Below are 26,505 nucleotides of genomic sequence, written 5' to 3'. Positions count from 1 at the left end.
TATTTATTTTTATTTATATTTATTTTTATTTATTTTATTTTATATATTTTTAGGTGAAGATAAGTAGGTCTGGCTCAAGAATTATTGGCAGAAGGTATATAGACCTGTCCTAGTAATCAGCCTTTGTGATCTTCTGTGCTCTCTCTTCCCTGCCTTCATTATTGAAAGCAAAGAATCATGAATTGGTCAGGTCACAAATAAGAAGGAGCCTGGACCCGTTTAGTTCACTGCTTAGAGAAAGCTGCCCAAGAATTCTGTCTCACTTAAGAACACCACCATTAACCATTGTGTGTAAGGGAAGAAAATGTCTATTATGTTAAGCCATAAAATTTGGGAGCTGTTTGTTAGGCAAACTTTATTATCATGATGAATTTAATATATATGTAAAAGAATCATGATTTTCCATCATTTTACTCTTGCCCTTTTTGCCCTCAGATAACCTTTTTCTTTGATCTGTTTGAAACCTTCAATCTCAGGATCTTCTGTGTTCCGTCTCTAAGCATCTACCATTCTTCTCTTTCTTTTCCAAAACCTTGGCAGTTATGGTCTATAATTTCAAAGCATTTCACCCCAACTCTCACATGTTATTTGCTTTCACCATTTCAGTTTTGAGCCTTGAATAAATATAACTTGCTCCTTTCTTTGCTCCTGCTTCTGGGCCACTTATCCTAAAACTGTAGAATTCAGCCTAAGGAAGGTATGGTCCCAAACCTCAGTTGGGTCCCCAATACTAAATATTGTTTAACGCTTTTTACTTGCTTCTACCCCATCAGTGTTTACCAATTTTCCAAACCTTTACCAGTATTTTAAGTGACTTATTTCCTAATTGCTCCCTTTATTCTAAGTCAAATACTTCTTTCATAGGAAACATGAGAGTGTTAAGATAAGATATTCTCTACGTCTAACCCTTCCACCTCTAAACTCAGTTTTTTTCTTCATTGTGTTCTGTCCTCTCTGAGAAAGACAACCTCTTTATCTTGACACTAAATTTCATGTCTTCCCCTGCTCTTGTACTTTGTTCTAACAAAAATTCCCCTCACATTTTCCAGTTTTATTTTCTCTCCATTGTCTTTTTTTCCTTCCAAGTTCTTAGTGGTAACACCTAGTGCTGTCTTCAGATATTTCTAGCTCTCCATGATCCAGGTTAAATGATAGGAGTTCACTTTGTGTTTCTTGCTGGTTTAATTGGGCCAGGTAATGAGTTACAGACAATGAGTGACAAGCAGAAGTGAAATAAGGCCTTACCTGATGAGCAGTTTATTGCCAGATTTCTATTTTTTTCCTGTGACCCAGCAGCTAGAGATCTTTAAGAAGGCAGTTGCTACATTAGCCTGAGTCTCTGAGGAGCCAACAGGGTGGATATGTAGTGTGAACAAAAAAATGTCCTTGTGGTACTAAGCCTATGAGAATTTGGGCTTGCATTATTGTAGTACAGCTTAGCCTTGCTTAGTACGGTTCTTAACAAACCACCTTTCCCGGGGCCTAAACCCTTTTCAAGCTACTACTCCATCTTTTATTCTTTCTCTTTCAAATTGATTGAAAAGTTTGTTACTCTCTGCTATTCTTTCTTACCTGTTAATTGAAACCACTTACGATGTTCTGTTACCAGGCACTGGAAATGCTGTTCTATAGGGAAGAGACCTTGAGGTCTTCATCAGCTGCTTATCTAGACATGGGTGAAGCTCCAAAATTTCACCTTGAGCAGATTTTTGTGTCTGCTTTTCTGTAATATTAAGCCTATCTCTGTTCATAGGTAGGGTAGCAGTTTCTTTGGTGATCTCAGTTTTAAAAATAAAAAATTTAAATCCTATTAAATAGCTTCTAAAGAATGTGAATCTTCTGAAGTCAGGAACCAGGAGCCCTAAAAGCATAGGCTTCTTTTTATTTATTTATTTATTTATTTATTTATTTATTTATTTATTTTATTTTTAAATTTTATTTATTTATTTTGAGAGAGAGAGAGAGAGAGAGAGCGCACAAGTTTGGGAGGGTCCAAAAGAAGGAGGAAGAGAGAAAATCCAGCAGGCTCCAGACTGCCAATGCAGAGCCCGATGTGGGACTCGAACCCACTAACCTTGAGATCATGACCTGAGCTGAAGTCAGATGCTCAACCAACTGAGACATCCAGGTGTCCCAGAAGCATAGGCTTCTGTCAAAGATTCTAACCTTGACTTGTTATAACGTCACTCATTATCTTCAGTCAGTGAAAGTGTGGAAAGCTTAGTTTTTAAAATTTATATTGCTATTATTTTATTTCAAAAAATTATCTTTAAGTTGGTTTATGATGAAGTGTATTTGAACACTTAATACTCAAGCATTACCTTAATTTTTATTGTAAACTTATTTTGAGCCATTAGTGTGGGGATTATTGAAAGTAAATTAAATGATACATGTCTCGTATGATCAATTTCTGTTTCAGGCTTTAAATGTCATTCGGTATGGAACACATTTGAATCAAAATCAGTAGACATAAAAAGTAAAAATCAGGGGCGCCTGGGTGGCGCAGTCGGTTAGGCGTCCGACTTCAGCCAGGTCACGATCTCGCGGTCAGTGAGTTCGAGCCCCGCGTCGGGCTCTGGGCTGATGGCTCGGAGCCTGGAGCCTGTTTCCGATTCTGTGTCTCCCTCTCTCTCTGCCCCTCCCCCATTCATGCTCTGTCTCTCTCTGTCCCAATAAACGTTGAAAAAAAAAAAGTAAAAATCAGAATGATGAATGAGGGAGGTGGACAGGCAAATGGTAAAGTCTTAGTTGCAGGAATCAGAAAAGAGAATGTGACATGTAATCAAAGATGAGCAATGATCTGAGAGACATAAATTTACTGCTGATTCAGTGTTCACTGCTTAGTTGTGAATGTGGAAAAGATATTTGAATTGGTTATACTGGCTGTATGTTTATTTTTTTTTTAATATTTTAATTCAATTTTGGTAAATCTAACAAGCATGTATAATAGATTTTTTTTTTATCAAGGAATAGAGCAAAAATTTAAATAAAAGTTTAAATGTAGGTACAAAATACAGATTTAAGCAATCCTGACTATAATTTTCAGAAAGTTCCATATGACTATATTGCATTCTGCAATACTGGAGAAAAAAGGGAAGAAGAGAATAAATTACCTTTTTTTTTTTCTCATTGAAGTTAGGTGAGGCTATCCTGAATTTGAAAGTCAATTTTAAGATAAATAGTCATGTTCTACTATTGGTTCCAATATAGAAGCTGTAGGACATTTTTATGTGTGATATGCCGAGTACAGATAGAATGAGTTAATTATTGCTAGTTCTTCCATTTAGATTTAGAGAAGATTTATAATTCATTGTCTCAACACTCAAATATGCAAAAATGTAACTGTGTTTATTTCTCTGTTAGTATTATTCATGCAGCTCCTGAACCCCATCTTCTTCCCAACAGCAATATCACATTAAACTAGCTTATTATAAATGACTTGGTTACTTCCAGATTAACTGGGTCTCTTTGGAGTAAGTAGCATTTTTAGGTTTCTTTCCCTAATTCTTACTTTTCCTTGCCTTTGGTGGAACCTGTGTTCAGCAGAAGCTTATGTAACATTATAGTTACTGGGCAATGTCATGTGATGTCACGTGTTCTTTCTTGGTCATTTTTATGGCCAGCATCATGGGGACAATTTCTGCCTAGTTTTGCCTTTGTTACCACTGCACCCACTGCTGTTATAACTTAATATTATACTTGTCAGCAAGGTCAGTTCATGATGTTTGTTCCTGGGAGCTTGGCCATCTCCGCCTGCTTGTGTGTCACCTGACTAAGCCTCTGCCTTGACATACAGTAGTGACACAAGCCTCTGGAGGTGTGAATCTATCCCCAATCTATCTCTAACTCAGGCAAGCATAGGTCCTTCACAAAACAGTGTGTACTTTTCCCATCAATCCATGCTCCCAGAGGCACTTGAGAGCCAGCAGTCTCTGGGAGGAGTCCCTGGGAGGAATCTCTGGGAGGAGACTCTGGGAGTCCCTCCTCCACCAGGGCATGTGGGAACCCTTGGATACCCTTCACACAATATAGAATCCAGGGGACACTTTAGGATGAAGGAGGAGTAGATACAATGTCAGACTCTTTCATGACCTACCTTACCAAAATTTCTCCTCTGTTTTGGCCGTATCAAAATGGTACATGGCCCATTGAAGGTCTTCATACCTCCAGGGTTCCGGGCAAAGGGGGCCTAGTTCTTTTTCCCTGTAAATTCCTGAACCTCTCAGGTCAGTCTCTATAATCCAGGACCTCATAGTAAAAAACTAAATACCATCTGAGAGCTAAGGATAAGACCATATCAAGTCACTATTGCTTCAGTTCCCTTTCTCTTTTTTCATATTCTCTCTATCAACTCAGCCACTTTTTGAGTCATATATAGATGACTATAGTCATCTATAGAAGGGTCATATATAGATGCCAGATGAGTCATATATAGATGCCTACGTCATATATAGATGCCTACATACATACATATATACAGGCAGCAGGAAAACTGATCCTATACCCTGTCTGTGTTCTTCAATGAGTGTTAATAGCCTCATCATCCAAAAATTCAGGTTCTGCATCATGAGCCGATCGGTGTCAAACCAAGCCAAACCAAGCCCTTTTTGAAATTCAAAGCAAACTTTTCTTTTTCTGAAGTGCCTGGTTATTGCAAATCAGAAATTGTTTGCCTTCAGTCTATTGTGTCTGATGTGAGTTGAAAATCCATTCAACTCAACAGATATTTTTGTTCTGGTCTATAACCTACTCTTCCCAAAGCAATGAACACCTGTGATTCAATGGGTTGGGAATGTTAAGCTAAGCGGGAACAACAGTGACTGCAGAGATCAAAGTTACTGGTTAATATTTCAGAAATTTCATCCAGACACAGACATGCTGACTATTAAAAATGACCAAAAACAAACAACAAAAAAGAAACTGCTTTTTAAAATGAGGGCTTTTGCTTGTTCCTACATGTAAATTAAATAAGATAAGAATATGCTGTTTTTACTGGTATTTTCATCTCTTTATTTTGAGCTTGGCATCAATAATTTATACATATAAATAAAGCAAAGTTTCTCCTCTCAAAGAATATACATACAGTAATAAAAATTACATTACAATGTCAAGAAGAGAACTTTCTTCTTGTCTCTATTTTCTGGACTCAATACAGCTGAAAAAATATTATCCATATTTTTATACCCTTGGATGAAGTGCTGGGGGAGGAAATTTCAAACTCTCCACCTGTTAGTTGGGTAGCTCATTTGGTGAGAATCTGATACATACAGGGTCATATTTATTGGGGGTTGGAGTTTGATGCATAATATATACTTTCATATTTGCTTCACAGAAAAAAGAAGAGAATCAAAGCTTTCTCTGGGTTCTTACTTCCATTAGATAAGCATGCCTACCTTCTAGAGAGTCTGAAAAAGAGTCCATTTAGAAGCTTGGAGATACAGGAAGGAATGAAGAACAATATAAATGTTAAATATATGGGTAAACATAAATTGATATTAACTAATAATGCAATGATAATGATAATTTCTGGATGTTAAAATGGACATAGAATTGAGATGCATGACAGATATAGTATAAAATCAAGAAAAAATAGGGTTGAAGTATTCTAAAACCCTTGCACTAATTAATAAAGCATGGGTACATATTATGACCTCTTGGATAATCAAGGTATATAGATACCATGCTAACAGAAAGAAAATGTTATAACAAAGTTAATCTGTGAAAAAGAAGGCAAGAAAAATAATTGGTACAAATAAGGAGCAATAGTAAAATGGAGAGTTAAACTCAATAGTATCCCAAATGACAATTACCATGAATAGGTTATTTCAATTAAATGCAAATTTGTCAAACAAGATTAAAAATAAACAACTATATGATCTTAGAAAGTCACTATAGGTAACCATAAGTTAAAAGTTTAAGAAAGCAAAAATAAGGAAGTATATAGCCCATGCAAACACTAACCATAGAAAACTGCTATTTTCTACATTAATATTAGACAAAGGAGACTGACTTTAAGGGCCACTGCATAATAAATAATGGATTTACCAAGAAGCTATAACAATTCTAAATGCCAGATTCTACATGGTATTATATATAACATATAAATGTTATATGTATATATGAACATTTACTTTTATCTATAATTTATAATATAGAATTTATAATTTATTCACATATAAGTGATATAATTCACATAAAGCAAAAATTCAAAGAACTATTAGAGAAATAAAACCATCCATGATCATTCAGGAAATTTTAATGCATAATATAATATATATTGTTTTGGAACTTTTGCAAAAAATTGAACATATTGGGCCCTAAGAAAGTTTCAACAAACTTCTGATGAGTTAATTCATCAAGTATAATTTCTGAACATAGTATAAATTACACTTGAAATTATTTTTTTATTTATAAATTTTTTTTTCAACGTTTATTTATTTTGGGGACAGAGAAAGACAGAGCATGAACGGGGGAGGGGCAGAGAGAGAGGGAGACACAGAATCGGAAACAGGCTCCAGGCTCTGAGCCATCAGCCCAGAGCCTGACGCGGGGCTCGAACTCCCGGATCGCGAGATCGTGACCTGGCTGAAGTCGGACGCTTAACCGACTGCGCCACCCAGGCGCCCCTACACTTGAAATTATTTAGCACAAATTCTTTCTTAACAGTAGAATTAAGCTAGAAGATTAAAATCACTAACATTTTTTGTTTAATTTTTACCGAGGTCATTGTGTCAATTCATTTTTTTTTATATTAATTCCATTTGGGTATCTTATTCATTTGAAATACAGTTGGGTTCATTTGCTCCTTTGTTTCCATTTGTAGTTTTTTCCCTTCCTATTATTACTGGAATTTTAAAAATATCAGTAGAATTCATCCAAGAGTCAACATTGTTAAAAATAAAAATAATTTGAAATAGTGTCACTCACTCTTACTCACTTTTTCAACCCCACTCCTTCTAGGTGACTGACATCACTATTAGGTGCTGTATCCTTTTTGTGTTTCTTTTCATAGAGACAGGCGAAAGTATGGTTATTATTAATGCTTCTCTCTCTTTCTTTTTTAGTTATTTATTTATTTTGAAAGAAAGAATGAGCAGGGGAGAGGCAGAGAGAGAGGGAGAGAGAGAATCCCAAAGCAGGCTCCATACTGTCAGCACAGAGCCTGACACAGGGCTCAATACCATGAACTGTGTGATCATGACCTGAGCTGAAATCAGGAGTCAGATGCTTAACCAACTGAGACACCCAGGAGCCCCATCTCTTTCCTTAACCAAAATATAGCATATTGTCTATTCTATTTTACAATTGCCTTTTCACATAAAAATATCTCCTGGAAATCATTCTGTTTCATTTATCAGATCTCTTCCTCATTCTTTTCATTTCTTTTTTAAAAAATACTTTTTTTTTTATTTTAGAATGTTTTTAGATCTGTAGAATTACATTGAAGATGGCACCAGACTTCCTATAAACCCATATACAGTTTCTTTTGTTATAAACATCTAACATTAGTTCAGTACATTTTTCACAATTAATGAACCAATATTAATATATTATTAGAAATAAGAGTCCATAATTTATTCAAGTGTTCCAGCTTTTTCTTAATGTCCATTTCTCTTCCAGGATTACATTTGGAATACCATATTACATTTTAGTATTTGTGTCTCCGTAAGCTTCTCTTGGTTGTGACAGCTCTTCAGACTTTCCTTGCTTTGGATGCCCTTGACAGTTTTGAGGAGTACTGGTCAGGTATTTTGTAGACTGTCCCTTTATTGGCAGTTGTCTGAAACTTTGCTTGTGATTAGACTGAGGTTATAGGTTGTGAATTGGAAGACCAGAGAGGTGAATTATCATTCTCATCACTTCGTATCAATATGACTTACCATGTTGATGTTAACCTTGATCACCTGAGTTGAGGTAGTGTTCATCAGATTTCTGCACTGCAAAGTTACTCTTTTTTCCTTCACTTACCCCCACTCTGCTATCTGGGAGAAAAATCGCTATGTGCAGCCCACACTTAAGTAATGAGGAGCCATACGGTCTTTTATCGAGAGTAACTTATTTACATCAATGATTTGAAATTCTTCCGAGTGGGAGATGTCTCTCTTCTTCCCATTTATTAATTTACTAAATCATTTGTTTATTTCAGTATGGACTCATGGGTGTGTATTTTATACTTGAGGTTAAAATTTAGTACTGCTTTATGTGATTGCTTAAATTGTTCCAGCTTGGGACCATGGGAGCTCTTTCCATTGATTCCTTTGTCCCTTGAACGTACTCCATTATTATTTGTCATATGTTTGCTTGTTTGTTGGCACTTTCCTATTTTCTGTCACCACAAGATGCTCCAGGATCATCTTGTATATTTCCTACTCCAGTTCTCAGATTGTCCATTTCTCCAAGGAGCCCTGGCTTCTTTTAGTGGAGAATAAGTAGTATCAGAAACCAGTATTTGGGCACTTGGTGTACTTGTTGTGACTAGGGTATCATTACTTCCAGGCCTTCACAGCTGAAAGAGCAAGGACATGTATATGTGTGTGCCGGCCTCTGTATATATTCATATATCTAAATACTTCCATTTGAAACTATCTTTATGTCAAGCTGAGCATGACTTCACACTGATGTATCAAACTCTAAATCATTATTTCAAGAATCATTCTAAGCTCTTCCTCTTGGATTTCTCTAACCTCCCACTGCACCAGTGAAAAACCCATCTCCCACCATCTACTGTTTACTTAATTGTTCAGTTTAAGTAGACTTACAGTGTTTTCAGAATTGTTAAACAGTAACCATAGGATAGAAAAATTTTATCACCTACAGTAAAATGTTTACATTCTCTTCCTTTTGCTTTAGTCTTATAAACCCTGCTCATTTCCAAAGGTACTGAGGTCAACACCTTATTCCCCACCCTCTTCAGTGAGGTTGTTTCATACGTTTGTAACACATTTAGATTCTTTTATTCCGAATTCCATCTTGGGATTCCCTGATGTACTCTATTTTTTAAACTCTACATACATTAAAATTCACTCATGCTATAAAGTTCTGCGGTTCTAGCAATGTTTGATTTGTTTTATTTACTATTATAATTTGTATGCTACAGAATGATTTCACTGCCCTAAAATATCTCCTGTATTTCACCCTCGTCCATCAACCCCTGGGAACCATTGATCTTTTTACTATCTATATATTTTTGCCTTACTGGAAAGTTGTATAATTGGAATTATACAGTATGCAGCTTTTTCAGACTGGTTTCTTTTACTTATCAGTGTGATTTAAGATCCATCGGTGTCTTTTTGTGGCTTGATAGCTGTCTGAGCACTTACCTTATGACAAAGGCAGCATTGCAGAACAGAGGTGATAGATGACCTTTCTAGTGAATGGTACTGTGTCAATGAATTATACAGATTATAGTTCTAAATGTGAAAGGCCAAAAAAACTTCTGAAGACATAGAAAAGTATTCTCACAACCTTGAATTAGGCAAAACATTTTAAAAGTTCACAAAAAACATTAACCATAAAGGGGAAAGTTGATAAATTAAATAAGTTAAATTACATTCCTGTTCATCAAAACATACCATTAAGAGAGTCAAATTACAAGCTACTAAGCAAACAATACATTTACAACTCATACATGTGATAGATAGAATTTGTATCCAATATGAAAAGGGACTCCTATGGATTTACAAGAAAAAAAAAAGACTTCCAATATAATGATCACAAAATACTTGAACAAGCTCTTCAACAAAAGAAGACTTCCAGTTAGCTAATAAACATAGAAGAAGATGTGGGAAATACCAATTAAAAGAGAGATGGATGAGATAACGTGTCACACTCACCACTGAGTCACTGCCTAATTATAAGAATGATGGTACCGAGTATTGGTAGACAAATAGAATATCAGGAAACCTCATGTACTGCTGGAGAGCATGCAAATTGTTACAGTTTTGAAAACCAATTTGGCTTATCTTCTGAGGCTGATCATGTCATCTGTGATTCAGTAATTTCAATCTTAAGTATAAACTCAACAAGAAATTTACCCAGGCGTACCCAGAGTCTTGTATAAGAAGTGCATAATTGAAATATTCTTATTATCCCAAATTGGAAGAAAACCCAAGTGTTAGGAATAGAATAGATTTAAAAAATGAATAGTACATTAATAAAAGGGAATAATATGCAAGAATAAAAATGAATTAAATGAAGCTACAAAGAGAAACATTTACAAATTTCATACATCTGTTGAAGAAGCCAGATATAAAATAAAGGAAGCCTTAAACAAGATATATAAATATCCATATAAGATACCAATGATATGCTCACACCACAGACAAAAACCATGCAAGGACACATGAGAACATGCAGCAAGCACATGCAGTGAGAACATGGCCATCAATATGCCAGGGAGAGAGGCCTCAAAAGAAATCTGGACTTCTGGCCTACAGAACTATGAGAAAAAAAAAATATGTTGGTTAAGCCACCCAGTAATGGAATTTTATTTTGGAAGCCCAAACAAATTCAACACAGATTATATGTTTTATATAGATAAGATATACAATGTCAAAAATCAGACCAAACTAACCTACAGCTTTAGAAGTCGTGATAGTAGTTACTTCTCTGTAAGAGAGAGTAGTTACTGGGAAGAGGCACAAGAAAGGTTCCTGGACAATAGAGATATTCCAATTGCAATAATGCATTTAGCTGTGTATATATTTTGTGCATTTTTGGAATATATGTTATATATTAATATAAATTTATCTATTATCTACATCTATCTATCATCTATCTCATAGAAACAGCAATGTAATAAAGAGTTTAAGAGTACTAGTTCTGTACTAGGGTCTATTTCAGGATTTAATACAGATCTATCTTGGGAAAATAAACCAGATCAGTAAGCTCATAATATTTTGAAAAGAGAAGTATAACTGTGTATCTGGTCTTCTAGATATTCAAATACATTGAAAAGGTACATTACACAGCTATTGGAGCACATCAGTAAGTGTTTTGATCAATGATTCTATCGATTCTAGTGTGTAAAATATTTGATAAATTATGTGCAAGAATTACTAACTAGTAGGGAATGGGTGTGTGATAAAATAAATAGTATTGAAAAATTAATCCATGATTAATAATTAATTTATATCCCAACTTCACAGCATACATTGGAACAAATGTCAGGTTGATTTTCTAAATAAGTTACAGCATGAAATATTAAAATATTTCCCAAAATCTGACATGGATATTAACATAATCAGATGGCAAGGGATTTTCTAGTCATAAATACAATGTAAGATATTGAATAAAAATGTTTGATATAGTTAAAAAACATAAGCTGAATTCCAAACAGCAACCTGAGTAATAGCTTTTTATACGTATGAATGAGAAATGATAATGTACTTAATATTTAAAGAGTTTATACAAGAAACAGTATAGAGTAGAATTTCAAAGCTCTGATTTAAGAGTAGACAAGTTTGAACTGCAGCTTAACTACACGTTAGTCATTTTACCATGGAAAAGTTACTTGACCTCTTTAAATATTAATAGCTCATGTATAATGTAGGTATAGTAAGTATCAACTTCTTAGTTTTGGGAGAAAGATCAAATAAGGTAATGCAGTGCTTGGCACATTAGAAGCATTCAGCTATTATTGAACTCTTTCAATTTCTATTATTATGTTATAAATCAGTATATATTTTAATCATAGTAGTAAAGACATAAATATATTCCATTTTTCTTGTCACAGTGGTTTAGGTCTAAAAAATAGTATGTTGTGTTGATGATATAGTACAAATTGCTACAAGTTTCTAATTAATTTAGTCAAGAACCTGAAGAATGTTTTGTTCTTTCTTCCAGTGATATGACTTCTATTGCATTTTTAAATCTAATCTGGTTCCTTCTTAGACAGCCACTTATTTGGTTTGACTGTCTTATTTGCCTGACTGTCTATCATTTCCTTTGTTGTTTTAAAATATTCATTCTGATTCTCTTTTTCTTTTTATCTTGAGATCTTTTCTAGTTTGGTTTTAGTTTGCTAATTCAATGTCTGTATTTCAAATTTTATCATTATTGCTTTTAATATAGGCTATAGTTTTTCCTTTTTAATATTTTCCTCATTATCCCTTTTCATTATCCCTCATTATCCCTTTTCGTATTGTTTTCATTGCTACCATTTATGTTACCTCATTCCTTTGTTTTATCAACTCACATTTATTTGATATTCCCCCCTCCAGCCTTCTTACCACCTTCCTTCTTTTTCCTTTTTTTTTTTTTCTATAATGCAGATACAACCTAGATTATTCTTTGGTTTTCTGTTGTAAATATTTATCCAACATTCGTTTTACTTTGTAGTGTTAGGATAATCTCTATCTTCATGTCACAGAATATCTTTTGAGTTCGATTGTTGGATCTTCCTGCTTATTAATTCTTGAATTAAGAGTAGTCTACCAGGTTCTGATATGTGTGCCTAAAATAGTGCCTGTAGATTACTTTCCCATCTTTTCATTGCTGTCTACATGAATCTAGACGGTATCAACCTCTCATATCTCAAACCATTTAATAAACTGAATCACAGCACCACACAAATTTTAAGTGCCTCGTATATTTATTTTTGAGGTATCTTAACTCTGTTAATACGATAAATCCAATTTTGCCTATCCAATTCACTGATTTTGAAAAGTAACATGTGCCCCTTAGAAATATAATATATTTTGACTTTATGGAGTGTATAAAAAGTTTTTAAGTATACTCTTTCTGGAGCTCTTAGGACTAATCTTCATGAGCAGTTCCTTTTGTCTTTACCCTTTCAGTTCCCAATCAAACGGTCTTAGGTCAGCCCTTTTCCACCACAGCTATTTCAATGAAGTTGTGTCATACAATTTAAACTTAGATTCAGTGGTCAAACATTCTGCACTGCATCCTGGGTTAGTGTGTATATGCATGTGTGTGTCTACATTTATTTTTAACACCTCAAACTTCACTTTTGTATGCATAGTCATTTGGGTTTTGATAAACGTATACAGTCATGGGTCCCCACCTCAGCACCATACAGAATAGTGCCATAATTCTAAGAGTTCCCATGTTTGGTAAGTTCTTCTATAGATTTTGGATACTAACCCCTTATCCAATATGCAACAGACAGAGGTATCAAGGTATCGATCCCATTTACAATTGAACCAAGAACTATAAAATACTTAGGAATAAAACTAACCAAAGAGGTAAAAGATATGTTCACTGAAAACTATGGAAAGCTTATGAAAAAAATTGAAGAAGACATAAAGAAATTGAAAAACATTCCATGCTCATGGATTGGAAGAACAAATCTTGTTAAAATGTTGATACTACCCACAGCAATCTACACATTGAATGCAATCCCAAGCAAAATAGCACCAGAATTCTTCTCAGAGCTAGAAAAAATAATCCTAAAATTTGTATGGAACCACAAAAGACCCCGAATAGCCAGAGTAATGTTGAAAAATAAAACCAGAGCTGGAGGCATCACAATCCCGGACTTAAGCCTATACTACAAAGCTGTAATCATCAAGACATTGTGGTGTCTGAAGGCAAGGGAAATAAAAGCAAAAAAATGAACTATTGAGACCTCATCAAGATTAAAACCTTATTCACAGCAAAGGAAATAACAAAACTAAAAGACAACTGACTAATGGAATGGGAGAGGATATTTGCAAAAATGGATATGGACATTGAAGAGGCCACTTGTTGGGATGAGCACTGGGAGTTTTATGTTAAGTGATGAATCACAGGAATCTACTCCCGAAGCCAAGAGCACACTGTATACACTGTATGTTAGCTAATTTGACAATAAATTATATAAAAACTAAAATAAAAAATAAAAAATAAACGTTCCCATGTTTGTCCTCTTCATAGTCAACCTCCCCACCACATCAATCCCTGGCAACCACTGACCTGCTTTCCATTCTATAGTTTTACTTTATGTAGAATGTCATACAAAAAAAAAAGGCGGGGGATCATGTAATGTGTCACCTTTTGGGCCCAGATTCTTTCACTTAGTAAAATGCATTTAAGATATATCCATGTTGAATGAATCAATAGCTCTTTCCCATTTATTGATGAATGGTATTACATTGTGTGCATGTACCACAATTAGCTTATTTATTCCTCTCTTGAAAGAAATTTGGTTGCTTGTAGTTTTTAGTGGTTATGAATAAAGCTGCTATAAACTTTCAGGTTTAGGTTTTTATGTGAATATCAATTTTTAGTTCATTTGGATGAATACCTAGGTTTATGATTGCTATGTTGTATAAGTCTATGCACAACTTAAAAATAAAAACAACAAAACTCTGCCAATTTGTTTTCCAAAGTGGCTATTCAATTTTGCATTCCTTTGACACTGAATGGGAGTTCCTTCTGTTCTACATCCTTGTCCAAATTAGGTCTTGTTGGTTTTTTGGATTTTAGCCTTTCTAATAAGTGTATGGCTGTATCTAATTATGGTTTTAATTTTCATTTCTTTTGTTTTCAAATGATTATTTAAATTCCAGTTAGTTAATATACATGCAATAGTGATTTCAAGAGTAGAATTCAGTTATTCATCTCTTACATACAGCACCCAGTGCTCATAGTTGCAAGTTCCCTCCTTAATCCCCATAACTCATCCAGCCCAGCCTTCACCCACCTCCCTCTATCAACCTCAGTTTGTTCTATATTTTTAACAGTCTCTTATGGTTTTTTCTTCTCCCCCACCCTCAAATGTTCATCTGTTTTGTTTCTTGAATTCTACATATGAGTGAGATCATATGGTATTTGTCATTCTCTGACTGACTTATTTCACTTAGCATAATACACACTAGCTCCATCCATGTCGTTGCAAATGTCAAGATTACATATATTAAATATATACCACATCTTCTTTATCCGTTTATCAGTTGATGGACATTTGGGTAGTTTTTATTTTGTTATTACAATTTGAGTCTTTTCATGTGTTTATCATATATCTTCTTTGGTGAAGTATCTTTCAGATCTTTTGCCTTGTTTGTTAGGGTATTTGTTTTCTGGATTTTTATGTTTGACTTTCTAATATTCCAATATCCCCAAGGCAGTCAGAAAGGTTCATGTACATATGTCTGGATCATATTACTCCCATTCTTAAAATGAACTCATAGTGTTCCCTTTCCACCAAGTATGAACATGACCTGCTTGCTTTAACTCTTGCTTTCTACTTGAACATCTCATGCCCTGTTTCCCCTACCTCACTACACTCTAACCACATTTGCTTTAAATTCTTCAAATACACAGTCTTTCCCTCTGAAACACCCACTTTTCCTTCATATTATATATTTTGGTTTAAATTTCACTGCTTCTGAAGAAACTTCCATAATCACACAAAATAAAAAAGATACCCGCTCATTTATTTTATCTATTTCTTCATCATATGCTTCCTATATATGTCTATACTTTCATTGAGGATTGTGTCGTGATTTATTTATATTTAAATTAATATTTATTTAAAAATATTTATTTTTGAGAGAGAGACAGCACAGGAGCATGATTGGGGGAGGGGCAGAGAGAGAGAGGGAAACACAGAATCTGAAGCAGGCTTTAGGCTCTGAATTGTCAGCACAGAGCATGACCACGGGGCTCAAACTCCTGAACCTAAGATTGTGACCTGAGCCAAAGTCAGATGCTTAACTTACTGAGCCACTCAGGCACCTCATGATTTATTTATTTTTAAAGTTTATAATATTTGTCTAATCAACTAAGCTCAGGAGGTGAGCTCTAGGAAGTCAGAAACTTACCATTGTATATCCTTCAAAAGGCCAGGGAAACAGTCAATACTCAATGAATACCTCTTCCACAAAAGAATTAACTTAATGGACTGGTAACATGACAGTGATACACATGTTGAAAAGTATTCACGTTGATAGTGATTTGAGTTTGATGTTGATAATGTATAAGTGTGCATATCTCTCCCGTAGGAGTTTGAGTTTTCTTGAAGTCCAAAATATTCTTCTCTAGTAGGCAGAAGGCATCGAGGCAATCAGTGATCTATAATATGTGCCTTCTGCTTCAAGAAAACCCCAGTAAGAATGATTTCTCTCAGGGATTTTGATCTGATGACCCCATTGTAGCAGTCAAAATAATTCTTCATGGGATACAGTTTCTCTTGTAAGTTAGGACATCGTAGGGGGTGTCTCATATTTTTTTTAATTGAGATATAATTGACATATCACAATATATTAGTTTCAGGAGGTACAAATAATGATTTGATACCTGTATACACAGCAAGATAATTACCACATGAAGTCTAGATTCCTTACCATATAAAGGTACATAATATGCAATATAATATTTTTGGATATATTCACCAAGATGTACATTACATCCATATGATTTATTTATTTTATTACTGGAAGTTTATACCTCTTGACCACCTTTTCCCATTTTGCCCACACCCCAGATACCTTCTTCTGGAAACCACCAATCTGTTATCGGCATCTGAGTTTGTTTTGTTGGTTCTTTTTTTTTCCTTCTTTTATCTTTTTTTGGGGGGGTGGGGGAGGCTCGTATATAAGTGAAATCATATAGCATTTGTCTTTTTCTGTTCAAATTACTTCATTTATTGTAATAGCTTCAAGGCCCATCCATGTTGTTGCAAATGGCAGGATTTCATTCTTTTTTATGACTGAGTAAATATTCTATTGAATGAATGTATGCCACATCATCTTTATCCATTCATCCATCAGTGAATATTCAGATGACTTTCCTATCTTGGCTATTACAAATAATGCTGCAATGAACATAGGGGTGCATATATGTTTTTGAATTTGTGTTTTTGTTTTCTTTGGACAAATACCCAGAAGTGGACTTGCTGGATCATATGATAGTTCTAGTTTTAATTTGGGGGGAAGCCTCCACACTGTTTTCCATAGTGACTGCATCAATTTACATTTCCACAAAGAATGCACAAAGATTCCCTTTTCTCCACGCCCTTGCCAACATATGTGTGTTTCTTTCTTTCTTTCTTTCTTTTTTTTTTTTTTTGTCTTTTTGATACTAGTCATTCTGACAAGTGTCAAATGATATCTCATTGTGGGTTTTTTTGCATTTCTCTTTATGATTAGTGATGTTGAGCATCCTTTCATGTGTCTGTTGGCCATCTTTTGGCCATTTCTCTTTGGGAAAATGTCTATTCATATCCTTTACCCATTTGGATTTGTTGTTGTTGTTATTGGGTTGTATAAATTCTTCATATATGTTGGATATCAATCCCCTATTGGATATATGATTTACAAATATATTTTCCCATTTAGTAGGTTGCTTTTTAATTTTGTTGATGGTTTCTCATTGTATTCGTTTTTAAGGACTGATTTGTGTTAACCAGCTGCAACCCCCAGTTCCATTGTGTATGTTCTCCCATTCTAAGAAGCAAAACTCTGCACTGGTGTTGAGGTCTCAGGCTTGCTATATTCATATTTAGAGTGGTTAACAAATATGGGGATCTAAACACCATTTTTTGAATATCATGGTCAAAATAAAAATAAATTTATCCTAGTAAAAATTCATGGCCAAAAAATATACAGATGTAAGATTACTTACTGGTTTCCTATAGGTTTTAATAACCATGAAGATCTTTTGTATAATAAATGACTTCTAGAACATTCTATTAATGCACTTAACTTCAACCTATCACCAACACCATATCTTAGCAAACCTTCATCCTTCCACATATAAGTTGAATTTACTAACACTAAAATCTATTACAATGACCCTTTTTTTGCAGGTGCTTTTTATAAGGAATAAAAGCATGACTGTAATATATGGGTTAGAGGCCTGAAATAAATGTTTAAATTTGAATGACAGGCTTGACACTTGACTATATAGACTAGCCTCAAATAACACAAAATTGATGAAAATAACAAGGAAGCATGATACAGATGTGTGGTGCTTTAATTTATATTTAACTACCCTGCAAGCAAAAATTTTCAGCTTCATTTGACCATATCAGAACTAAGTTAAATAGTAGAATCATAATGTGTCAAAGAAATCATTCAAAATAGGAAGAAAAGAAGAGAAGTATTCTTTGGTCTTGCATAAATAGTATATATTAAAAATTAAAACAGAAAGATCTATTTTACTGACCTTGAACTTTCCAAACCAAACACATAAATTCTATTCCTACTTCTCCCTTTCTATTAATAGTATGTCCTGTGAATATTATCTTCCAAATATTTTTCCAGTCACATCAACACTTTTATTTTTTTAAGTTTCTTTATTTTGAGAGAGAGAGAGAATGTGTGAGGGAGAGGCAGAGAGAGAGAGAGAGAGAACACAAGCAGGCTCTGCACCGTTAGTACATAGCCTCAGGCTTGATGTCATGAACCATGAGCTGAGCTGAAATCACGAGTCACAAACTCAAATGACTGAGCCACTCAGACACCCCAACACTGCTTTCTTATTGGTCTCCTGTGCTACTGCAATACTCTTAGACATTATTTGACTATATTTTGGCATTATTTCATAAAATGTGCTCTATGATTGCTTGCCCTTGAAATGTATGGCTGACTTAACAAATCCAGTAGTTAAAAATTGTGTAAGCTGGGGCACCTGGATGGCACAGTCACTTAAGCATGGGACTCTTGATCTCGGCTCAGGCCATGATCTCATGGTTTGTGAGATCAAGCCCTGCGACAGGCCCCATGCTGACAGTGCAGAGCCTGCTAAGTATTCTCTCTCTCCCTCTCTCTCTCTCTCTCTCTCTCTCTCTGCCTCTCCCTCACTCTCTCTCTCGTGCATACTCTCTCTCTTCCTCTTTCTCTGTCTCTCTCTGTCTCTCTCAAAACAAATAAGTAAAACTTCTTAAAAATTCTGTAAGGTACTGTATACATTCTCCCTTTCCTGGAAATCTGTGATCCACTATAGCATATTAAAATCTATGAGAAGTCCCTGCTGGGCCCCCAAATCTGTTGTCTTTCTTTTGGTTTGCTCTAGAAACAACTAGTAAAGGAGAAAAAGGTAAATATAAGGAGACAGTTGCAGCGGAGAAGTAAATAGTTGTTGACTCTTAATTCCTCCAGTTGGCACATCTAGGTCACTGGTCTTAGCAGCCCACATGGATTGAAGCATTTGGCAGATCAGAGGAGCCGGAACAGCAAACTCACCACGTGTTATATCCCTAACCTTATCAGTACCCTGAGACAACTCCTGCCACTCTATAAGGCTTCTCAGCAAGGCACATCTCAGTGCTCTAATGGTTTGGTTCTGCACCTCGAATGTCTTGCTGTGTCAGCACAAGACCCATCTCCATATATCTGCTTCTTCAAAAGAGGGCTACGAGTTTTCCATATTTTTCCCCTTAGGGGATTTTATTAGACATTGCCTATTAGAGCTCTAAAGTAAAGCCATCTATTTAGTTTTGTTTCATTCAGAGTTCCCAAGCAGATCTGCCTAAAGAACCCTTTTTTCCAGCTTCCAGCTAGTGTCTGGGGCAAATATCATGTCGGGAATGCCGACCTGCAATGAATGATCTTTCCATACATTTGTGTGAACACATGAATCCTACTAAGAATAATGGATTAAAAGAGTTGAGACACGATCTGTGTGCTCTCTGTGGGCTAAGACTACAAAACTGCAGCTGGATATTTTTTATGGTACATATTTTAGTAATAACACCCCACAGCACAACAGATACTAATTTAAAGCTAAAAATATAGGGCAGAACGTGGCTTCTGGTGGCACCCTCCTATTTCTCTTCCCTAAGGAATTTGTAACAATATTTAACCAGTGGGTCTAACTAGGAAGAGAATTCCAATACAATTCCAGATCTTTCTGCAAATGTTTCATTCAATTTGTGTTGGAATATTCCTTTTTTTACCAATCAGTTTTTGCTGAAATTTTTAGCATTTTGTTTGCATTTGTTCATTACTTCTAAAAACACTAAGACCACCACCTCCCACACTGCCTACTTTTCTTTTCTTCCCTCATTACTTCATGAACTGATTTCAGTAAGTTGGTATGTATTCTCCTATAACTTTAAACTTAAGTAATTACATCCCTATATATACCCATATGTGCCTTGAATTTATTTTCAATAGATGGATCATATGCTATATACGTTCAGAATATTTCTTAGCAGCTTATCATTGAAATTCACTAGATATAACTAAGTATGGTTTGCATGTAATAGTATTGTGAAGTATTATGTATTGATACACTTATGACTGGTGGGGATATAGAGGAAAAGTATATTTCTACACTGTAGAATTAAATGGAATTGATATGGCATTTTTGGAGAGAGATCTGATATCCATTAAAAAGATAAATGTACAATACTTTGATTATATATATATATATACATATATATATATATAAAATATATGAGTCCAACAATATAATTTATGGTGACACAAAAACTATGGATTAAATATATTTCAGTGATTATGTTTTAAAAAAATGGTAGTGCAATAGTGTTTTAACTTGATGTTACTTTTCTCTTTATCCTTAAGTTTACTTTTATTTATTTTTTTAATTAAAAAAATTTTTAGTGTTTATTTTTGAGAGAGAGAGAGAGAGAGAGAGCATGAGCAGGGGAGGGGCAGAGAGAGAGGGAGACACAGAATACTAGCTGGCTTCAGGCTCTGAGCTGTCAGCACAGAGCCCGATGAGGGGCTCAAACTCACAAATGTGGAGATCATGACCTGAGCCAAAGTTGGACACTCAGGCGCCCCATATCCTTAAGTTTACTTTTAAAATAAACCCGTCTGACTTAACATGGTGCTAAAAAATTATGTATTTCTTCTCCAACTTTCCACTAAAATTGGTAGAAAGGCATTATGTCAAGAGGCAGTTAAATATGTAAGTTTAGAACTCATAGTGGCACCTGGGTGGCTCAGTTGGTTGAGCAACTGACTTCCCTCAGGTCATGATCTCGCGGTTCACAAGTTCGAGCCCCACGTCGGGCTCTGTGCTGACAGCTCAGAGCCTGGAGCCTGCTTCAGATTCTGTGTCTCCCTCTCTCTCTGACCCTCCCCTGCTCATGCTCTGTCTCTCTCCCTTTCTATCAAAAATAAATAAATAGGGGTGCCTGGGTGGCTCAATCGGTTAAAGGTCCGACTTCGGCTCAGGTCATGATCTCACTGCTTGTGAGTTCAAGCCCCCCATCAGGCTCTGTGCTGACAGCTCAGAGCCTGGAGCCTGCTTCAGATTCTGTGTTTCAGTCTCTCTCTGCCCCTCTCCTGTTCACACTCTTTCTCTCTCTGTCAAAAATAAATTTAAAAAACATTTAAAAAATTAAAAATTAATTAAAAAAATAAGAACTCAGAAATGAGTCCACGGGTGAATATTCAAAGTTAAGAGGACATTATTAGGGTCTTGGTAACATTCTGTGTTAGGATTATGGTTACCTAGATGTTTTATTTTGGAATTTTAGGTAGCTTCACATTTATGGCTTGTGCACTTTTCTCTGTGTATGTTAACCTCAATAAAATTTAAATTAATAATAAGATTTGCCTACTTGTAAAGTTTGACCTCCTACAGTATGCTGGGTTTAAAAAATATAATAGAATGTGCATTATACATCTCTTCTTTTTTATCTTCTTATTATAAACCTGTTCCTAATTGGCAACCATTTTGGCAGGAGAATGGGGAAATTCATTTCTAGATCAGGGTTTCTCAACCTCAGCATTATTGCCTTTTTTTTTTTTTTTTTTTAAATTCGGAATACCGCTTCGATGTGGGAGGTTATCCTGTGCAATGTGGCCTATTCAACAGCATTCCTGGCCTCCACTCGCTAGATGCAGGTAGCATCCTCCTAGTTGTAGTGATCAAAAGTATATCCAGACATTGTCACATGTCCTTGGAAAGGAATACTGCTCCTGGTCATGAATAACTGGTTGGAGCAAACTAGATATGGCAAAGAAGAAAGTTTGGGCAGAATCTGGAGTAAAGAAATTAGATCATTATCAAGATTAAAAGTCAGAAGGTAAACATGCTGAAAACTTCTCATTGAAGGGAATCAGATCAAATTTCAGAAAGCTTACCAAAATTCCAGTAGCAGAATTTATACTCATGGTTTGTAATGGCAAGACTGGGTATCAGTGTTCTCAGTGACAAAACCAGTATTTGCAATTCTAAGAAAAGACTCAATTGTCATGCAGTGGTCCTTTGACAAAAGAAAGACCCATAAACTCACCATTATGAAAACTGATTGTATATATTTCTGACATTCAGCAATGCATACTCTTTTAGTCTCACCCAAAAGTAGTATTTGTTTTTCTGACTTCATCTGTGTTTGGTCAGTTTTAGCCTTCTTGGATATTGCGCCTCATCATTTTGAGGAGCAAAATTTCATGCACAAAATAAAGTTATCTGTTACAATTAAGTTCTTAGGTGAACAGTTCTTGGTCAGGTGTACTAATATTTAATACCAGCTACTAGGGTGAATGGAGTAGCACTTAATTATTTCTTATTTCCCATAACATCTTTAATGGAACATGTCATCCATCAGCTACCATACAACATTCTGATCTAAATGGTGAGGTTAACCAGGGTGACCCTGGAAGGTAAAGAAATAAATGCATCAGTGAGGGTGTAGCTACTGGCAATTTGTTAAGATTTTTATAGCTTGTATAGTTAAAATTCCCCATACTATTATGAACTGTGGTGCTTTAAGGAATTAAGTATTTTCATCAGAGACGGCTCCTGTTGTGTGAAATGCCTTCAGGAGACAAACTATGCATAACGAAAAACCTTGTGAATGAGGTAGTTACCATTACAGATGAGCCACAGGCTGCCTCTTAGATTTACAGAATCACTAGAAACAAAACAACACACCCACGGATGCAGACGGGATCAAATTTATTGTGCTCCTTCAGGGCTGAGAGACAGATTTGGAACATTTTATATGTAATATGGCTTGAATTAATATATGCTTTTAATTAGTCTAGCTTTCAGAAAACCTAAAAGGACATCAAATCCCCATTTGGGCACAAAGAATGTTTAGGCAAATGCACTGTCAAAGCAATACCACCATGATGCTTTTCCTAGATATTATTATGCTTTATCTCAATTAGAACTTGTATCTTATGGATGTTAAAAAGCTTGCAGAATTATTTTTCAGGCTGCACAAGGAATCATCGTATTGAAAACATGTTTTGGGAAAGCAAACGAGGCTTAGGCTAAGCATATGTTCTCCATTCTCTCTTTTTCTTTGCCTTTCCCACCATTATTAATTTTACACCTACATTGAAGATATTTTGCCCAGATATTAATATTCCTGGGTTTTCTGTTTTGCTATAGAAAAGGTCGGGAAAAACGCATAGGAAAATCTCATTGACAAAACATTTCACTAAGCCCCGTGTAGATTTACTAGTCTGCATTAAGGGACCTTCTCTTCAGACTCTCTGGATTTATCATGTATACACATACAGGGTTTTAGGCATTCCAGAGGTTTCTGAGAGATCTGGCTCTTTGTGTGATCGTATGATCATCCATGTGTGAAGTGTTGTACATGATCAGAGCTCAGGGAAAATATTTTAGAATCTCAGTCAGGTGCCAAGAGAAGTTCCAGGTCTTGAATAAATGTTCCTTGTGTAAACAGACTGTCCAAGGCAAATTCAATCCCATTTCTGTTTTGTGATCTCCATGGCTACATGTGGAGAGAGGGGATTTTAGGGTTATATCTATTTGGTAGGGGGGGGCAGTCTATTATTCTTTTAAATGCTTTATAAGATTTACTGGTCTTTTGTGATCATACTTTGCTATGGTAATGAGAATAGCCTCTAGACCAAAGCTGGCCCTGAGGTCTTTAGATTCCTGAAACACTATACTAAACTGAATTTGTTTTATGAAAACTTACATGCAGCTGACTCTACTCCCAGCCTGGATCAAGAATGCTGTGATAATAGGAAGGCTGGCTGGGATTTGGAGTTAGTGTGGTTTTAGGCTAGGAGCCCTGATAAGGAGTAAGATTGATTTAGAGAGGAATGGAGGAAAGATACTGACAGAAGTTTTTGTAACATGTGTCCTTGTATGAAGGTAACTGAATTTGTTGACAATCGATAATCCATAGATTATGGAATCATAAGACCTGTTTTCTGATCCTGGATATTTCCTTACTGGCATTTTCCCCGTTGGTAGTTTCCTTAATCTCTCCAATGTTATCTTTTCTTATTTACAGTGGGAAGTCATAACACTTGACATAGTTATTTTAATGAGCGTTAAGCACCATGAAGATGACTCAGGAATTCCAGTTGATTATTGAGGCCACTCTCTATGTGTGATACTGAGGACGATGGACCCCCAGAAATACTTTTACTGTATTAGGCTGTGAAATTTGGAGGACAAGAACTATGTCTAATTTCACTCTGAGTAATATTCAACACAGTGTGTAGCATATAGTGAATGCCATGCGTGTTGCATTAATTGAATGATGATACATATAGATCCATTTCCAAGAAGAAAGGAAAACCTCACAAAGTACTGTTATACCCAGTTGTGTGCTATAGAAAGGGGTATATGAAACTGGAGTCACTGGTTCCAAAATATTCTCAACATCATACACAGGTGCAAATTCTTAGTTCACTGACCACAGTCTTGATTTTATGTATAGGACTTCTTTTCTTGCCATTCTTTTAGACACAAAATATATCAGTTTCCCATTTAGATAATTTGAGGAATGAAAAAATTTACTATAAGTAGGTAGTGGAGAATATATTACCATGATATTATGTTAATATTAAGAAATCCCTGCCTGGGGCACCTGGATGGCTCAGTTGGTTAACCATCCGATTCTTGATTTTGACTCAGGTCATGATCCCACGGTCATGGGAGGAAGCCCTGCTTGGGCTCCATGCTCAACGTGGATCCTGCTTAAGATTCTCTCTCTTTATCTCTCTCTGCCCCTCTCCTCTGCTCTCTAAATAAACAAATAAATAAATAAGAAAAAGGAAATCCCTGTCACAGAGATAGTTCGGTACTTATGAAAACACATCTTAAACACTAAACAATTTTCTAAATTGCTCCTGATAATGTTTTATATACTTATAGAATAAATTTCTCTATTTTCCCTCCAAATAAGATTATTATGTTGAATTTTGAGTTACAACATGAAAAACCTATTTATAAAAGGTGACAGTATAATAGGTAACTCATGAAACTTGTTTCTGTTTATTTGGATGATATTTTCATGTGCACATATCTTTTTTAAATTTGAGCTTCATTGTAGTTTTTATTTTATTGGCTTCAAAACTCTTTGTTAGCAAAGCATTACTGTAATATTGGCATGTAATTAATAAAGGAATTTTGTTTCTTAGACATGAGTAGCCATTTTAGCTACATATTTTTGCTACATAATGAGAACTGAGTATGATTTTCTCCATTTCCATTTCTTAGGTCCTCTAAAAAATTTTAAAAAATGGCTCCCACTTAGACTTCAAGAATAACATAGTATAAATTTAATACTAGTTTATTTCTAAAGAAAGAAGATGTTTAGCTTTATAGTTAATCAGCCAAAAATTCGGATTATTTATTTGAAACTTCTAGGCCAATATTATATAAATATAAATATATTTCTATAAATACATATGAATATATATATTTGAAAACTGGCTAAATATTTGGGGGCCAGTTATTCTAGATATTACATCAACTCTTTACTTGGAATCTTTTAAAGCTTGGAAGGGTGTATGTGGACTTCTGACACTAAACAGACTAACAAAAAGGAATATAAAATGTATCATGGAGAATATTATTGGTCACTTATGAAGCATATGAAGTAGATAAGGAAAATATCTCCTTTTTCTTAAAAGTAGATTCCTAAAGATTGAGATGGTAGAATCTTTCCAGAAATGGCCAGCCAGAGGCAAAGACCTGGGAGAACACGCTCCCAACAGAACACGACAAGGAAGGATGTTCAGGGTAAAGCTAGCTTGCTTTCTTTTTTTCTTTCTTTCTTTCTTTCTTTCTTTCTTTCTTTCTTTCTTTCTTCTTTCTCTTTCTTTCTTTCTTTCTTTCTTTCTTTCTTTCTTTCTTTCTTCTTTCTTTCTTTCAAGAAATTCATCATTTTTAGATTCAAGGAGTGTGGGTGTGGACTACACCAGGCCCAGGGTTTTGTGTCTCTTGAGGATAGACCCAGTTACAGCAAATACACAGAAAAATGGTGGAGGGAAGGGGACAGTTAGTAGATGTGGTCTTGAACTTGGCTGGGGGGCTGGAAAAGTGATCATTCTCCGGGGCCAGAAATGAGGACCAGTAGGAATAAAGCTGTGTTGGGGGGCCTGGGCGGGCCCAGAGGGGCAGCCCCTTCCCCTCGGTGCTCCTAATTGAGAGACTGAGGCCCCTCTTCTCAGTACTGAGAATAGGCACTTGGCTCCATCATCTTCTGCCGCACCCTCACCCTCAGAAGAGATGCGGTCCTTGCACCTTGGCTCCTTTTAAGAACCTACAGGCTGTTTTCCATTGAGCCCCTAGAAGAAGCTTTTGCCAAACTGAACTTGAAAGAGCTGATCATGATGGCACATGAAGGAGGGGGTGGCCCTGAAG

General features: G+C 35.5%; 1 long non-coding RNA gene across 1 annotated transcript in view; it reads left to right on the top strand.

The window, feature by feature from the left end:
- Positions 1 to 25,873, top strand: part of LOC121042886 (uncharacterized) — a 211,619-nt gene extending 185,746 nt beyond the window's left edge. The window contains exon 4 of the long non-coding RNA XR_005796509.1: positions 25,776 to 25,873. This is a non-coding gene — a long non-coding RNA (uncharacterized LOC121042886). The remainder of the gene's footprint in view (positions 1 to 25,775) is intronic.
- The last annotated feature ends 632 nt before the right edge of the window (positions 25,874 to 26,505 follow it).

Source organism: Herpailurus yagouaroundi, unplaced genomic scaffold (genome assembly GCF_014898765.1).
Source record: "Herpailurus yagouaroundi ecotype Mexico unplaced genomic scaffold, PumYag 186, whole genome shotgun sequence".
NCBI classification, from domain to species: Eukaryota; Metazoa; Chordata; class Mammalia; order Carnivora; family Felidae; genus Herpailurus; species Herpailurus yagouaroundi.
The sequence above is the reverse complement of the archived record's forward strand: the minus strand, read 5'-3'. Positions and strand labels throughout refer to the sequence as shown.